This window comes from Varroa destructor, unplaced genomic scaffold, assembly GCF_002443255.2.
Source record: "Varroa destructor unplaced genomic scaffold, Vdes_3.0 BEIS01000001.1, whole genome shotgun sequence".
Classification (NCBI taxonomy): domain Eukaryota; kingdom Metazoa; phylum Arthropoda; class Arachnida; order Mesostigmata; family Varroidae; genus Varroa; species Varroa destructor.
Window position 1 is genome coordinate 32,684,428 of NW_019211454.1, and position 18,428 is coordinate 32,702,855.

Consider the following 18,428-nt stretch of genomic DNA (forward strand, 5'->3'; position numbering starts at 1 on the left):
GGTGGACGCATCAGTGGAGACTGACGACTTTGCGAAAGTGAACGACCGTCGACAACCATACGAAGGTAATGGAGTTGCTCTTCTTACTGGCCTGTGGGGACCATGTGTCTACGCTAGTGCGTGTACGCCCCTTCTCTACGCCCCTACGTGGTTACTAGGCCTCAGTTGACCAAAGCAGACCACGGCAGCCAGACCAGCATAAGAATACATTAGGAATGGAACTCAACAAACAACCCTATCTCGGCGTCGGTTTTTCGCCTTCGTTTTCTGGTTTGTTCGCACTAGTTGCTCAGTCGCTGCCTAACTGCTGCCGCCGCCGCAGGTCTTCCTGTCTTGTTTTCTGCCCGATAAGGCCTTCCTTTTGGTGCTACGATAAACGGTTTTCCGGTTACTGGACCGCTACGGTCGCTACATAAAAAGTACCGATAAAGAAAAACAGGAGCAAAGTAAGAACGGGAGCGGGAGAGAGGCGGATGGAAGCGAATGAGATGTGGAAAGTGCGGGGAGAAGTCGTCGTAGCAAGAGTAGTAGAAGGACAGCAACACAACGGTTATGGTTTAGTGACATCGGTTGCCATTGTCGTTACCGCACGAGAAACCTAGATGCTTGTTGGAGGGCAACGGATTAGTCTGTCGGACTACAATAAATGGCTATATGGAACTCGAGCTTTCATATGGGGGGCGGCGCAAGAGGTCTCGACCTTGCTTTCCTAGACCATTGCAAGAGGTGAGATGTCGTTGGGAAGGCGCGCTCCTGTCTGAGCGCTGGGCCAGGGCGAGTTGTTGAATTGCCTGTTGTTGTTGTCTTCATAAAACATAAATTCAAACGAGAAGGATGAAGAGCTTGGGTTTGGTTAGTGTTGCGTCTAAACAGGACAAATATCTCAGTTCCGTGCTCTAACTCTCAAGTGACAAACAATTATTCCCCTAATCTCATTTTATCCGTAACGTTAAAGTCTCTACAGCCGTGCGGTGTGGGTGCTGGTGGCAGTAACTGTACGAAGGGTATTGCTAGCGCACGAATTGACTGTAATTTGCTATCAAAGACGTATATGTTAATCCGGAAATTGCAATGCAACTGACTGCATAAAGCAACCGAAATGGGAAAAGCTTTGAAAAGGTATGTAGCCACTACACCTTCGCACCTAAATTTGTGCGAAGGCAGTAAGCTTGTTGTAGAGGCAAAGACGCATAGGTTGATTTATTGCTAACTCCTCAGGCGTGAACAAACCGGATGAATTGTATTCCTATATGTCTTGATGGTCCGTAAGGCTGCCTTCGCTGACTGAGAATGCTATGATCTTCCTTGTATTTTTGATGCGTGCATGATTAGTATAATCTTCGTTTGGAGTCCTTACCCTTGCACAGACTATGTTCCTATGTGAGAGATACATAGGAAATGACAGCATCATCCCAAACGACTGCCTGAATAGTAGACTCCCTTAATTATTTGCATATTTGATGTTTAGTTAACTTTATATTAATCACTGGATTTGATCGAACTGATGCGTATACATAAAATCAATTTAAACTCATTGTACAATCCGTTTTTCCTTGTAAATCTAATACTTTCTCTAATGAATACTGAGTTGGAAATTAATTGAAACAACTTTGCTTTTATATATATATATATCTTAGTGTTTCTATAGAGGTTCAGTTTTATTTACGTAAGGCCTTGGCTGATTTTCGAGTGACAAACATTATTGCGTCGTGTTGTTTAGGTTCTTGAGCTCGACAATAGCGTTCTCTTAACACTAAAGCCTTTTACCTTTCTGCATCCCAGCGATCTAGCGACTTCAGTTTGGCTTTTGACACAAGAAACCATTATAAATGAAATGATGCATTTTTTGTAGTCATTTTAGGTTACAGCGCTACAAAGTAGGTTAGCGATCCAGCTTTTCTTGATTTGAGATTATAGTAAAAATTGACATATGGATGATAGAAGGAGCCTGATTAGTCTGGCCTCTCGATTCCTGGGCAGAGTCCAAGACAAACTTGAGATCTGAGAACGTTTCGTCTTCAACCGTTCTTGTTCCTCACCTGTCTGAAGTTTATCACCATTTCGGTATCTCGTATGAAGGTTAAACAAGCCGAGGTATTTTTCAGTTGTACTGTTTATGATTGCGATGACTCTGCTATTGTCCTATGTACACGTTTGATTTTTGCAGACTCTCTGTGACCGTCTGAACGAATGGACCCTCCGCCTTTTCATTGTTTTAGGCAATTTAAGCAATGTCCATTTGTTGAATAAGAGTGTTCTAGCTAAATTCTGCAGCGATCCATTGTCGCTAGATGTTCTGAAAGTGCGTGCCATTTTTTCATGTTTTTACGTATCCGACTGAGTTACTATCTCGACGGCCTGAACTTGACCTATGCTATAACTCAGGCGTCTACAACTTTTTCTAGACTTTATTTTTCCCATCAACGAGCCGTAGTATTTTGCCAGTCGGGCATGCGTCGCAGCCTATTAAATTTTGTATTTGCTTGGTCTTTTGGCGCCCCTATTCATTTAGCCGGCTTCATTCTCCGTCAATGGCGGAGATGATCTTTTTGCATCGAAATATTATATTCCACACACTTTACACAGAATCCGAGCGTGATTTTGCCATATTCACTTACCACGGGTCGCACACGTTATTTTCCAATCAATTATATTCCACGCATAGAGGGGGCCTATTTAAGCCTGGCCATTGTCGCGGCTTTTGCCAGACCTTTTGCTACAAACTGCAGATACCAAAATTTTGTCTAGTATAGTTTATGCGTCAATATCGAAATACAGATTAGTCCTTTAAAATAATTTTTCATTTTCTTGTGATTTTGTTTTTCTTCTACATTATAGTTGTCACTCTACTACGACGTTCTCATAATAATAAATTTTCTACATTTTACATTTAACAGTTTGATTATTAAATCACATTTTGGGCATCATCTTTCACAATACGTTCCATTAATAAGTGCACCAGCGTATATAATGTGTCCGTGGCCGTTTCATTTCTGTATGGCCTAATATTTGCTAGCTTAGCTTTCCATCTTGACCAGAACGATCCTATTTCAGGTTCGTCAATGCTTGCTCTCTGCACGTTTTTACGTGACCGCTTCGTTTGAAGACCTTTGCCTTGTTTCGCTTTGTCTTATGTATTTTATTAGTGTTGTTTTGTCGTACATTTAGCTTGCCGTAATCGTTCATCCCGTAAGCTCTACTTCGAAAAGAGAGAGGAAAAGCGATACGTTCCAAGTTTTCTATAGTTTCGCCATATGACTGCGTTACTTATATTGGCATCGTTGTGCTGGATCCACTGTATTTTATCAGCTGAAGTGTGTAGTACCTTTGTTTGGCTCTCTTTACTCTGGAAATCTCTCGGCTGCTTAGTTCTGCTTTGTTGGACGCCCTATTTCTTAGAATTGATTAAGGCCGCCGACTTGATAGTTGCCGTCGTTGGCGCCCTGCCTTCCCCTTTGCGAGTATTTCAAGTGAAGTGTGTTGCAGCCTACACTATAGTTTAATCGGTTAGAACTTTCTGCATGCTGGCGTGTGTGCTCCAAATAATAATAGGTTTATTATGGAAATACAAAGCGATCATTTAAATCATGCCTCCGATCGCTTGGGTGTCCAGAGCCTTTTATTCGTATGTGCAGATATAGCACAAGCCACGTCTCGATGACTACTTCCGCTACAACGCATTTTTGCTTGGAAAGATGGGCTACGCCAACGTATGACAGCATAAGGATCGTTGCCTGCCCCTTAAATGCCATTATGAATACAAGCTCTACTGCTCATAGCCCTTTATGATACAACAGGCCATTATGTATACTCTTTTGTGTGAAGTTATAGAAAAGTGAAAGGCCATTTCGACGATACGCAATCATGTGTTGCATTCAGGCACCGATTGAACGACAAAGCTGCAATCCATATATATTTTTGGTTATAACATCAACGTAATATCACAGTCTACTATTATAGACTACATAAGACCCGGTGCTATTTGACGTCGCGTTCTTTGACGGCGTTGATTTGAACAGTGTCCTCTCAAACAATAGGTCAGCTTGCTATTATGTATGACAATTAGACAAGCCGATTAATGTCCAACATACGGTTGACTGCTTGAGACATTCTTGACAAATAGCTACGTTTACTGGTCAGTATTCATCTGTACTTAGAAAATAGATTTGGAACGAAAATACATCTAGAAACGTCACGGCTACTGCGAGCATTGAACCGACGATGGAGTAAAGGAAAATGCGACGCTTTCCAGGGCTAGTCGGCGTATTTAACTAAAACGTTATAAAATATATATAAAGCAGCATAAATATTGTATTAAGCATCATTTCAGCCACCCTCGATGCTTCAAGCCGTCAGACATTTCATTCAGCGGGACTTGAGTTTTGTACGTTATCATCAAGGCCATGAAGCGTAGTCCGGTTGAAAATAATTAAAACAACGAATCATTTGGAATTTTCAACATGGAACCAATGGTAGCCATTCAAGGCCAATCGAGATAGGTGGCGCTTACTTCACGTACGCTAAATAATAGTAATGACCGGGAGAACTTCGTACCACGTTCACCCATTCGGCAGGAGGTGTATAGAACATTTTGCAACTAAATTTCGTAGAACTTTTCCAATATTGAAAATCCTTCGACTGATTTAAAGCTCGCTGTATTTCAAGTGTTAACTCAACGATTCTCGTCTGGTTCTACAGGGTAACACCATCCCCCATGTCCCTCCCTGACCTAATCAGGCAGAGGAACGTATCCAAATTTGGGAATATAACTTATTTCCAAGGCTACTCAACTGAGTGTATATTAAGGCAGTTACGCTTGTGCGAGTATGAAACGCAGAGAAATGTTACCGCCTTAAGCGTCGCCTGGAGCAATACACCCAATCTAATAGGTGAAAGATTGAATGAAACTTTACATTTTAAACTGGCCGTATACGCGCAGGCGAAGAAAAACGATAGGTAGGTCCCGTCCCAAAACAGTCGACCGAGGTAGAACTTTAAAAAGAAAGGATCCTTAAAAAGAAGGAAATTTCTTCAACACTTTTGGTATACGATTACACATGTGTCAAGTTGAATCTTTTTAAATCCTATTCTTTTCAATAGAATCATTTTCCTGTAAAAGGACTTAGTAAGTTTATAGAATAACCACGTGCACAGCTCTTGTCTGCTTATGGTAGTCAAGCCGTAGCCCTGCAGGTGGTGCGCCAGCAATCCAATAATCAGATTTACCTAACATATACCCTAACTGGTAATTGAGAAAAATGTGGACACCTATCACTGAATGATTGTTCTATTATCCGAAAGATTGATGCGTATGTATCTTCCGAGGATCAGTGAAACGTAAAGTGACTAGCTTTTTCTAAAACCTTGATTTTTTTATGTATATAAATATATCATTTTTTTCTAACGACGTGTCTTAGCAACACGTCGTTATATCTGGTACCACTCCCAGATTCGCTGACATCCATAGTCTGCTGGGACGTGAGGACCTTCAAATCTCTTACTCAGACCTTGCGAACCCTGTCTCGTATGCCTTAAATTGAACTTCTGATTTATGCGTGTGTGCGATTGTAACCTTGAAGATTTTTAAACATAGTTGAATAAACAGGAATCGCTTTAAACTAACCGTACACAGATACGTTAGACGCATGCCCCAGTTATAAGCTTAAGTGTGGCCTATTTCAGCCTGCCTCTGAAGAGGCTAGTGGTCTACGCTTCTGGGTTCCTAGTATGAGCACATATATTAGCAAAGCATTCGTAAGTTTAGCCGAGTTTTCTTGTTTAGCCTATGCCTTGTCACACTGCTGTTGTGCCATCCTCTTTGCTACCGTAAAATAGAGTGTTAAGGAAATACCGTTGATTGAAAAGGCGATCGAATATTTTTCTCGGATGTTCTAGAAAGTGTTTCTATTTGATAACATCCTTCTCTTATGTTACTATTGGTCGTATATCACTAAATAATAGCTTTAGTATGATACATGGTAGATATCACATAAAGTCTCTGAACGCTTTGCGAGAAACTATTATAGCTAGCTCTATCGAGCGACTGCGATATTGTGCCTCCTTTAAATAACCGTGCGTCAATATATTTTGATTTTTAATCAGATAAATACACGCAAAAGGGCCAGACCCTGAGCAATTTTCCCCAGTCTTGTTTCCCTTCGTGCTAACTACTCACTAATGACGTGTCTCGCCCATGATACACCTTAAATTGAATACTCCGAGCTTTACGCCCGAAATGGCCCTTAAGCACTACGTTACACGGCTGACCGCTCAGTTCGAGCAACACGTCCCAGCAAATTCGCTGACTATCTCTTAAAGTGCCACCACATGTGCTTTTGAACTTGTGTACACTATAGGACGATTGATTCTGTAAAACAGTTTTGCGTGGAGACTTGTGTCAACACCCGAAGTCAGCCAGCTAGTGCCATGCTAAAGCAAACGGGCCTTAGGCGTTCATTCCCTGGACCCCATTAGATTAAAAAATAAGATAGTAAACCGAAGCAAAGGAGTCACTCGAAAAGGTTATGAGATGGAAATTATTTGGGGTTTGATTGCGCTACAATTTGTCATGAGTACTTTTAAGAAAATGATACGATTCAGCGATATCCATCAAATTTCAACTTCTAGTAACGGTCACATAACGCTGGTCATCATACCATTTGAAGATTTGAATTCACCGTTGAACCTCTCAAGGGAAGCATCAACTACTCTACACGTATAACTACTATACTAGGGAGGTAGCAAAAATATCCTTAGGATGCTTTAACGATCACTAACCGTATTATGCAATAGCTTTGACGACAACAGCATTTTACAAGTTACATCACGAATGGCGCTTAACGAATGAACTTCCATTTCTCGTTTTCGCGACGGCACGATATAGTGCGGACTGAAATTGGTTCCAACATACCGTAGCACTGTCCGTAAAAATCCGATTGATAGCTTATTTATTTTCGTATAACGTAACTCTTAGGTATACCTCTTCCTGGTTGAGGACTTTCATATTCTCTAATTGACCGTTGAAATAAACGTGGCTCTTCGCCACGAGGTCGCTAACTCTGCCCTGCCCATTCATACTGCGTTCTTCATTTCATGTCACGACGGTAGGCCAGTTAGTCTAGGCCATACGTACGAATCTATACATATTAGTATGATAGCTGCATCTACCGTACTAGCCGGGCAAAACGAAAAGGTGGTCTCGTCCGTGAATCATCTCAGCTCATCATTGCTCCTACAAAGTAGTAGTCTGTTCTCCATCATTGGACTAGCAGATTCTTAGTGGAAGATCCTCAAAGGCTTGCTGTGTGCGTGTAGAAGACGCATCAAACAGAAACAAGCCCGCCAGAATTCTGAAGAGCCATCACACAGTGAAGTACGATACCGCAGTGAGGGCTATCGAAGTTTCTCAAACTAGAACGAGATCCTCGTTTCTGATGCGCGACTATCTTCTGTGTAGCAAGAAATCGAAGATAAAGATGCCATAAGCCTGAACGATCGGAACCAGGATAGATGGTTGTTTACAATTATGCCATATCGCCATTAGCTAAAGCTGTGTACGATCTTTGGAATATGCTACATTGATGTGTTTGCAAGGACAGACTTTACTAAAGCCTTTTAACCTTTAGTGTTTCTATTTTTAAGCTTCAATGAATCACCAGGGCGCCCTGTTAATATACGTTGTGAGCATATTTATCGTGAACCATACGACCTTCTATATCCTATTACTAAACCATATAGCTTAACCATGGTGTGTTAATTGGTACGCGTCCTCTAGAATTGAAGTGGGAAACTTACGGGCCCTTCGGGCGTCACCCGAGCACCATTCGAATAGACATGAACAGGTAGAGTAACACCAGCTGTGTCATCTTTTTGCCAACCCTGCTCTTCGACCTTGTCAACCAATGGAATCTGCTCATTTGCTCTGCTTTAATTATGTTTACTCAGACCCAAAGGCTTCCCCCTTACGATATTTTAGTCGAACGTGTTGAAGATCAGGCTTTCGGGGAGTTCACATTAGGACTTGCTATGCATCTTATCAATTAGCTAGCTAGGCGGTACCGCTCTAACAGTGATCGGACCACCTATAGCTATCTCATATGTTCGTTTCTGCATGCTTATGAAACTCTTTCGTCCTGGAAAACAATTTTTAACCTTGAAAAGATACAAAAATGCACCTCGAGCCTGGATAAATCTATGTCGATAGTGGAATAATGAAAACGATCGTCTGCAAGTAGACTCGGAAGAACGAAGCTCTTTATCCTGTTATCCTTAAACTTGCCTCGATTTCCTGTGCTGTTTCACTTCCACGCCACTTCACGTTTAATTGCGAGTCATCAGTATTCAAATACGGTACAGAAATGTAAGCAGGTCATCAAAATATTTCTAGAAATTTAGAAACTCGTTCGTCTTGCTGATCAATCTACGTCGCTTTCACTAACCCTTTCAGAGTCGGGCGACTACAACGAACCCTCCACTACTGAAGCCTTTCCCTTTTTGTCAAATAGCGCTATAGCGAATATGAAACAAGGGAAAAGGTGGCTGCGTCCTGCCGTGAATATATATTGGTCCACTGCAGAGTCCTATCTGATTAATAATGCATTAGGTGTGCAATGCGTACGAAAGGGCGCATTCGTGCACGAGCGACGACTAATTCGATTACGACGGTAATCTGTTTTTACCTGTCTTTGTCGGCGATTTATCTTACCAAGTAGATTAGTCCTAATCTTTTTGCAACCCATCTAGCGTTCAGTTGAGCTTAACAAATGACAACAACCCACCGCCGCGTATGATTGGATGAATAAATACGATAACTAGATACAGATCTCTCGATGAAGAATACGATGCGATATTTTCGTTGTACGAGAGGTTATCTGCGATTTGCCCAGTTCCCATAGACGGCCATCGATACGAGGCCTGATTGACCGCGTACTGCAGTTACGCCACTTATTTCGGCCTGTGTTTTAGCCTTGACATAACATTGAGTTTTCGTTGAGACATTCGTATTAAACGTGACATAGGCGGTAAGTCAGTCTACACGCTCAGTGGGGCGCTATCCCGCCAACGACAGACGTTTCCATGCACGGGACGAGTCCAGCTTATTAATGTCTTTCTAATTGTTGAGCGAATATTGTGCAGGAGCTTTTTGTTGTGATTGGCAAATGGACGCAAAAAATAATACTTGAGTTCATTCCAAGTGTCTTATTGAAACTGTAGATGTTAGAACAAATTCGATATCTTTTCGGAGATTGTCAATAGATAACGAAGTAGATGCCGAATTAAATGCTTTGAGAGACGGCATCTTATGCTGTCTAGATGACGCTCTAGTGAGAGTAGAACCCTCAGATATTGGCTCGGCCTATACTTTATTATTTTCGAAGCTATAATTTTTGCTTCGCCTATGTTATAGCTACACATGTGCAATATTTCTGCGGTATTTTTAGAGCTGATAATTTTCTCAAAGAACGGATATATAACATTATTATTAAATATAGCTAAGACTTCATGATCACTCAATTCAAGACTATTGCTTCGGTTCGAATCTTCTCTAGACTTTTTGCTGTCCTTGCTTAGATGGATAATGGCGCGTATCATAGCGAATATCATGTTATGAATCAGATTGTTTACTATTAATGTTTGCTAAAGTATTACTGATGCGTTTGTTTGTTCTTTAGCCCGAGCAAAACGCCGCCCCGTTCTTATCGGGTTTCCGTTGTTGTTTGCCACTCTCATACCTGCAGTTGCTTTCAGTATTATTGGTATTAGACTTTTTTTTTTTGACAATTACCTAAGAAGGTTTGATTCGTTTAGTTAATGAACGTGCACCCGAAAGGGAAATTTCCCCTTTTTTATATGGATACAACACTTCCATAATGAGGTAACCCCAACAACAACTACTCCTACTATCGTCGCCATAAGTTGCTTAGCTCTAGCTGTGGTGCAGTTTTCGCTGTTATCGTTGCATGCTTCCAGTTTCTGCCATCCAAGTGCGGCAGCAGCCTTTGCCTATGGTTTTAGCGGGCCTAGATTGCTGGCTGGTTTCCAAAAGAGCGAAAAATAGCACACATTATGGCGGCAATCAAAGCTATAACAGTTATCTCTAGCAGACGCGATGGCGATGGCGTTGGTTGAGGCAGCGGCGAAGACGGATTGTACAAAGCTTAACTATCGCGATGAAAGCATCATTAGTAGCGGCCGCGGCAGCTGTCGTACTTTTAGCGTCCAAACAGCAACCAACGAGCAGTGGGCCTCGCAATTCCCGGCGCTAGCTGAAATGGACGAGTGGACGAAGGCCCTGGGTCGAGCGTAAAGCGCGGGCCGAAGGATCAGCAGCAGAGTTAAGGGTGAAGAGCGGACCAAAAAAAGAATGACGAAGTAATACGAACACCAGCAGTATAACTGCAGCATAACTCAATGATCACGTTGATTATGCAATCCGACTCTAATGTCAAATGACACCTGACAAAGGCGGCGGCAGTTGTGGCAGAATGGCCACAGAAGAAAAGAAAAAGGTAAATATCTCTATCTCTCCGCATCTTATTTCACTGGAGTTTTTCGTAACACGTGGGCTAATGACGCGGACAAAAATGGGGCGGTTCATTGTTGATGTCCGCTGTCTATGGACAACTAGTAAGGTCTAAACAACGGCGTCGTTTGCCGGTTTGCGTTGGTGGCAGCGCCTGAGAGATAAGGACACTATGTAGAGGTTTGTTGTAGGATGCTACATGTATCTGCTTATAATTTGAATACCTATTAAGAATATTATGCAATATTTTTTTTATGTAAATTGTTCTGATTGTTGGGAACTTTACAAAAGTTATTTTTTTGCCAATTTCACTCGTTGACATTCGCATCGTTTGTTCGATTCAAAACCTACCCAAATGTATAGGTGCACCCCAGTAGTTCATGGTCGGGCCTTATTAACTTCGAATTCGTTGAAGCTGACGAGCTAATTATTTATAAAGAAGAAGAAGAAGAAGAAGAAGAAGAAGAAAGAAGAAGAATTTGCTGTACAGAAGAAAGGAACGCTATTTATAAAGATATCCACCGAAGCTGAAAGCCACTTTATGCGCGAGTCAAAAGAGGAACATATATATTTGTACACACGTTGATGTGCACACATGTATGCACATGGTGTACACACGATGTAGACATTGCTTTAAAGAATCGTTTTTTCAGCTGTAACATCTTACGCATTGTATGTGGGAATACCAATGCGGCGATGCCATCTTTTTTTTGTTTTCAGTCTTCCGTGGATCCGTACAAGGATATATCTCAGCTCGGACGTTCAATATTATTATACGTGGGCAGTATGGCGGCTCTAGCGAGAAGGGCCTTCTGACTGATGAAAAATATTTAATATAGGGGAAGGAAATTACGGCTAGAATCAGTTTGACTTCTATAGAGAATAGATGTGGCAATGCAACATATCCTTAAAGACGGCGCAGGATGATCACAATTAACTATACTGGGAGAAAAAAAGCTGTGTGCCAAGAAGAAAATTAGTCTTGAGGAATCGGAAGTTTTCAATGCAAATGGTCTACACAAACAGAATACAGAGAATAAAAATTACGAAGCTGACAAGAGGCAGCAATTGGCACATATGAAAGCTTTCTGCAGTTTCTATCAATATGTGACGATATGCAAGATGCTACGGATGCGACCAGGGCAACAGATAAAACGAGACACTCTATTAAAAAATCTACAAAGCAATGTAAATAATTGCAAGTGTACAACGCACTCCGAAGGAGTAAAGCTTCGAATATAGGATTTCTGGGTCAGGAGAGCGCAAACCAAATTACTACAGGAAATGGGACTAGAGGTTAAACGGGAAAAAATGAAGCAGAATTGAACCATGGAAATACTAAAGGCAAAAAAATAACCTGTAAAAATGAGTAATAAATGGAAAAAAATATACACATTGTTCACTTCAGGAAAAAAGATATGAGACTGACACTTCATATAGATGTCTGCATAATGTAAAGGTAATGCAGTCCCTTATGTGTCTCGAAAGTAATCAAAGAAAAAAAAAGGAAGAAAATTAAAAAAAAAAATAGAAAATATAATCGGAAAATTTCAGTCAGACGATCAGTTAGATTCATGACGCAAACTCAGCTAACAGAAAAACCTCAACAGTTTTCTAAAAAATGCTGTCACTTTGTCATTACTATTAGCAAGAAAGGCACATTGCAGTCGAGGAACATGTAAGCCACATTTTACTTCGGAAAAGCAGGATCTCAGAAGACACTATAAATGAGTCGGGCGCACGCTATGCTTCATTAACAAAGATTAAGCGCTGTGATAAATGTTGAACTTTCGCGGCACTCGGCGGCACCTGGTCAGTCGCGCACTTCCCATTTTGCGGCGTAATTCTTTCTGTTTACAGTTTGTAAGCCTCCAGACCTCCATCTGGCCTCGCTCGTACCGCATCGTCGTTTTTTCTGTTTCGAAAATGGGCATCATAAGCATTAATTCGGTTAAATTTGGTTAATTAAAACTCGATTCATGTGTGTTCTGGCACGTGTGGAGCCCTTTGTGGATTGAGTAGCTTCGCACCACGTGCCGTGTGCTTGTTCTAGTTCCCTGCGAAGATTTATTCCAATTATGTTACGGGGCACTGTGTTAGACTGCCGATATTGAAGTAAATACTCGCTATTTACGCTATTTACTCGCTAAAGGAGCCCGATCAATGTCACGTTTATGTGGTACTGAGTCAACTTATTTCTCGCATGCTAGATAATCAGGACGGCCACACGAACAAAAATAAAGACATCTGCTTTGTTTAGGATTATAGTCAAGTGGACATATAGATGAGAGAAGGCTGAACAACGACAAGGCGATGGGAGCAGTGTGCTTGAACTAATGTCTGCTGCGAATCTCTGCTTTTGTTGTCCAATCGGGTTCCTTTATGATATCCTATCTAGGTGACTAGCTAGATCTAGACAAGTAAGCAAAGTATACTTAAGCAGGTGAGCCCGCTATGTAATATAACGTTTGTAATCTATCCTTCCGCGAATCCGTTCCCCTTTCTTCTGCTAACTTTATGAAGCCCGCTACCGCTGTTACTATTGTTGCTGCTACCTCCATGAAATGTCAAAGTCTCATGGAATACAGAAAAAAAGTACTCTTAGAACAGGAGGATTTCCTATTTCCGCTTCCCAAACTGAAACCCGCTGTTTTGATTGGTCACGCAAGCAGTTACCGAAAGAAACAATAATGGCTTAAAAACACATGAATATACATCACAAAGATTTGAGTACAATATATAAAAATATTATATGAAAGTGGTATCAAGATTCTGCAGCGGTCTTTGCATTTAAATGGGTAAGTGAACCTATTTGTACATACTAAATATGCACAACTGGTGTTGATGTATCTTATTATATTAGTGCATATTTTCCTGCTACCGATATTTGTTCAAGAATAGATAATTATTTGGCGTTTAGGATACGTCAGATAGCTAATTCAAAAAAAAGTACAAAAATACAAAAAAAAAAAACAATCATGCAACTGATGTTGATAATCGTGATTCAGTAAGAAGCCGGCAAATTTAAAGATGCAAAAAATAGCGATCAATTGTCGAATAATGATAACAAAACGATCATCGAGGCTGGTCTTCTACGGAGAACTGCTGAATAGCACAATGTGGGTCAGCACCCCAAAGCAAATCGTAAGGGCGAAAAGGCTAGGTAACTAAACAGTATATGATCTAATTATAACTATGGAACGTCACACAAAGATGTCATCGTCTCCTATTCAACGATCAACAAGATGTGAGACGGTACATTGTGTTCACGGCATAACACTCCTTTTCTTTTTTTTCGGCTGCAGTCGTTCTGCCGCATCTTCTGCCTTCGGCTTGTGATACACTGACGCGTATTATGCAGTTATTATTGCTTTTTTTTTGTAAGGTCATCGGTCTCATACAACTACATCATTGTTCCAAAAAACCGACGGAACAGCGTCCATCTCGGTGTAAATTTACGCAAGCGTATTGCCTCGTAGACACATGCATTAAATGATGGTCGATATCGTCAGCTTTTCTGTTTTTGTTAGCTGTCTGTAGCATATCCTAGTGGCTCAAATATGGAGCATAAAGTTCAAAGTTTCTAACTACCAATGCACGACAATATCTGTAAATATTTAAATTTATGGGTAATTGGTTTCGTATATATATACTCAGATAACTATTTATACACATGGCAGAATTAACATTGACTTGAGCTCTTTTATACTGTTTATATATGAGTTATCTCTGAAAAAGGGTAGAAACGATCGAAGAATCTCGTTCCTATTTGCATCGGCTGTACGTGTTCGACAAGGTAGCTTCTACGTTTTGAGAGACGCCATTTCCAGCCAATTTGGGTTCAAAATTAGAGTGCCGTATAGTGTGAAAAACAACTCGAGCAAGATGTCATTTTTGGAAAAGAGCTACGGAGAAGAGGCCGACATAGCCTCTATCGAGAGGGTTACGAGCAGGCCAGCCCTGATCAGGCGTCACCACGAAATACACGGACTGTTATTGCTAGTTGATGAGAATGTAAATAAAACTCCGTTCACTAGTAGCGTTGAGGAAGCAACAGACGTCGAACACTGTTTCGATAGAAAATGTAATATAAACAATTGTTGCAGTCCCCGTTAAGCTTGTGCATTTTGTACGATTTCTGAAGCTTGCTGCGATCTGGTCACGTCGTGCATATATACGAACGTACATTGAGCCTTGTCATTATCGAGAACAGCGAGCTGACATTCATCACTTGAGTGGCATGTTAAACCCGCCACCCGAAATGCGCCCGATAGCCTTCTCGATACTAACTTTCCATAGCGTAAATACACATCGTAACGTAAGCAGACTTCCATCAAGACTAGAAAGCCTTTTATTTAATGTCCTATCAAGTAATCGCTAAACAATCTGAACTATATATAAGGTAAACGAGACCACTCAAAAACTCACTCAGGTTTACTTTGTTCGTTGGCACAGTTCAACGCAAATGATATATAACTATCGGCTCGCTCAACGCTGTTGAATATAGGGTTTCAAATCTTTGCTATTAGAGCACATCATAAGTAATGGCTCTCTCATATTAAAGCTCGTTTATCTATTTGTGATAGCACTGTATTTTGTTTTCACTCAAAGTACGATAGCAGACGGTAGATGATTTAGAGTCCCATAAAAGAAATGCAAGAAACATTCGCATGCAGCAAAGAGTATCAGGCCTACCAGCCGTGTGTATCTTACTGGCTACATCTCTTATATTCCTTTTTGCTTTGATTCATCTTGGTAAATTCTATACATGATATCTCCATCCTCTGTCAATGGCTCTCAACGCAACGGCTAGATTTCGTACCCTAAGACCGATTTAACTCCAAGACTGATACGTGTGCTAGTCGCATGAAATAGAGTACAAAAAAGATGGAAACAGATAGCCAACACATATGGCTAGGGTGGAAAAAGGAATATATTGTATGCACCATATACATCGAACACTGCTCCTGCGATCTCGCTCTCGAGAAAGCAAAAACGACCAGAAGCTGCAGCAATGTCAGAAACATTGTAGCTATAGTAGTATCAGCAGCGGCACATACTTTTTGGTCTTTTCACCAGCGTGGACGAATACGTACACACTTGAACGCGAATTTAGTCCAAAATGGCACAACCGTACGATAGCACTTTGCTCTCTTTCCCCCTCTTTCCAGCTACCTCTTTCTTTTTCCCTATTTGTATCGAACTTACGCTCCTTTCAAGCGGGCTTTCCCGAATGCTACAAGCTGAACTGTTTCTCCTGTTGACTAGCAATCGATGGGGGTACAAAAGCAGTTCAGCCAGCCCGCAGTCAGTTGGGGGTGAAGGTGGCCGGAACAGCTGCATCGAATGGTAGACTAACCAGTGTGCAGGACGGAGAACGAAGGCGGAAAAGGAGTAGGGCCAAACATTTGGCTGGCCGGTCCCGACTGAGGTCTTGTTGACGTTATTATGGTAATGAAACACTGCGTTACGTCCGGTTATGTAAACGGAGTTGGAAGAGCAAGGGCCGCAGACCGCGGCTGACTGCAGCCTTCTGACAGACCAATAGACAAACAGACCGACGAACGCACAAAACGAACAAAGCAATCAAGAAATACTAAGTAAGAGAAGAATATAGAGAGGGAGGAAGTAGACGGATAAGAGATTAAGGATCCGTAAGCAGTTTACAGATCACTACTTTGCTGCTGGTTAGGCGCTGCAACAGCCCCTATTGTCACGGCGGACGTCCCCGACAACCCCTATAATGGCAACGAACGGCGTTGCACACACGCACGCCGTAGAGCCCCCGCAGAACGGATGTGATGGCGGTGGCTGGATCATATAGCTATTTCTGTGAAATGGAAAAACGAAAAAGCCAAATTGAAGAAGCGTGCTTGCTGTGTTTAAGCCTGAACCGGTAGGCCCAAGTCTCAGGCATTGTGGCAATAAGCTACGACATAGTCTAGGAATCTTAATGGAAGATCATCTCGGCTAGCAAGCCAGTTAGCTAGCGCACATAAAGAAGCTGCGCTAACTAAGAAGAAAGGGCCACTGCCGCCGTTTACCGGAGCAACAGGATGACAAAAAGGAAATGGTAAAATCAACTGGAGCCTACTCAAATCATGCTTAGTTGATTTGCTGTATCAGGCCGCCTTAACGGTTCCTAACACTATCACGAGCACCACATAGTCTCGCTTTACGCAACGGTTTAACCTAGCTTGTCTTAGACCTTACCGTCTAAACCTAGTATGCCTTGGCGTGCTTGTGGTGAGCCTTCACTTGTGCAGAAGGTAGAAAGGAGGAGAGTGGTAAATAGCAACGCCGGCGCCAACCATCACCGGATGACACTTGCCCACGTTGGCCTTTCCATACCTCTGCCCATATGTTTTTAGAGCTATCGCTTTCTATTTTTCTCACGCTTATTGTTCATCCACTATCCCCCACAAGGACTTCAGCACTCCCCACCTTCTTATCTTATGTTACCTCGCGTAACAGTGGGCTTAACGAAGCAGTAGCCGAGGAATATGAGCTATGCTGATTGAATGATTTTGGTTGTTTATCCTACTGTAATTGAATATGCTACAGGTCGAGGGGTTACGAATATCGTCCTGCAAGGCTTTTCCCACACCCTCTCATCAGTCCTCTCTCTAGTTGTTGACAACCCCAGAAGAATCACTTTGTGAACTTGGCCTACCCTCGTTATCAGTTTACCAGACTTCCGCCTAAAGCAGAGTCGTTCAAGCGAATACTTTGCTTCGACGGAAGAAAAACTAATGAGCTAAGGTACGAGAATGTCTTAAGTCTTTAGAATGCGTCCGTCAGGTTTTGTCGATTTCCTACAGCCCCTGCTGACTGGCTAGTTTTAGTTGATTTTGGGTAGAACGTTGCATGCATATATATATATATGTACACATGTAGTAGCGTCTGGCAAACAACCAATGATATAGGCTCCACTTGCTATTGTTATGATAGCATTTATACAGGGTTCCTGTTGTTGGAATGGGACCTGGCTACGGCGGTGTATTATGGACGCTGCAGACCAGCGCTCGTTCGCCTGTTATTTCATATTACATCATGCTGTAGTTTATTGTCTGTTTATTGAGTTGGCTAATTACGGCGGTTATTGTTACTTGTGTTATGTTATTCTTAAAGCAGAAGAGCATTACCCGAGTGTCGAGCTGTTTTTTTTTTGTCATGGCGTATCATTATCGGGATGATATATGCTTGCGATAGCGTGAACGCAAGACAAGCAAGCATACTTAAAACCTAGTCTATCTGTAAGGGCGCCGTCCACGCTTGGGCGATTTTTCGTTTCTCGCTCCCGTTACCAACATCAGTGCCTCATCTCTTTGGCTTACGCTGTCACTAATACGCTGTAAAACTAACGTGGGCCAACGTAAACGCGAGGGGACGAGAAAAACGCTTCCCGAATAGTACTACCTCGAAGGACTGGTGTTGCCTCGTTTTACCCTGATTTGATTCGCTTGGTCGAACCTGTCTAATTTATTATCGTAGATAGCTTCTAATATGCTATGAGATATTGTTAACGGCTTCCATTTTAATTGTTGATTTCTGTTTGGATAGAACGGCTAAATTTTGATAAGGCAGAGGAGATCGCGATTGAAGCATTCAAGCAACTTAATGTCGGCCATCCAGTTTTACTCCTTGTTCCAACCGGCGCAGAATATAATGTAGTGATGGGATTGACTTTTATCCTGTAATGAAAAGGCATTCGTACCATCAGCAGCAAAACTCAGTTGCCAATCTTATTATGCCTACCGAGTGTGATCTAGCAGGAGCTTATCTCACTAAAATGACAGACATAGCAGTATATTAAAGAACAGAAGAGAGCTGAGGCGCTTAATTCCGCCTAAAACAATGTGCGGGGAATGCCTGCCTTGGCAACAACAGCGGCGAAGCTAGCCAG

The 18,428-nt window shown here is 41.8% G+C and overlaps 1 protein-coding gene and 1 long non-coding RNA gene across 15 annotated transcripts in view; one reads left to right on the top strand and one right to left on the bottom strand.

Annotated features, from left to right (window-relative positions):
- Positions 1–18,428, bottom strand: part of LOC111243631 (protein qui-1-like) — a 233,249-nt gene that overhangs the window by 201,210 nt on the left and 13,611 nt on the right. The gene's annotated exons all lie outside the window — the stretch shown is intronic.
- LOC147758533 (uncharacterized) lies at positions 8,773–12,503 on the top strand. The gene is made up of 3 exons (XR_015319376.1): positions 8,773–9,020; positions 10,104–10,508; positions 10,886–12,503. It is a non-coding gene; the product is annotated as an uncharacterized LOC147758533 (long non-coding RNA).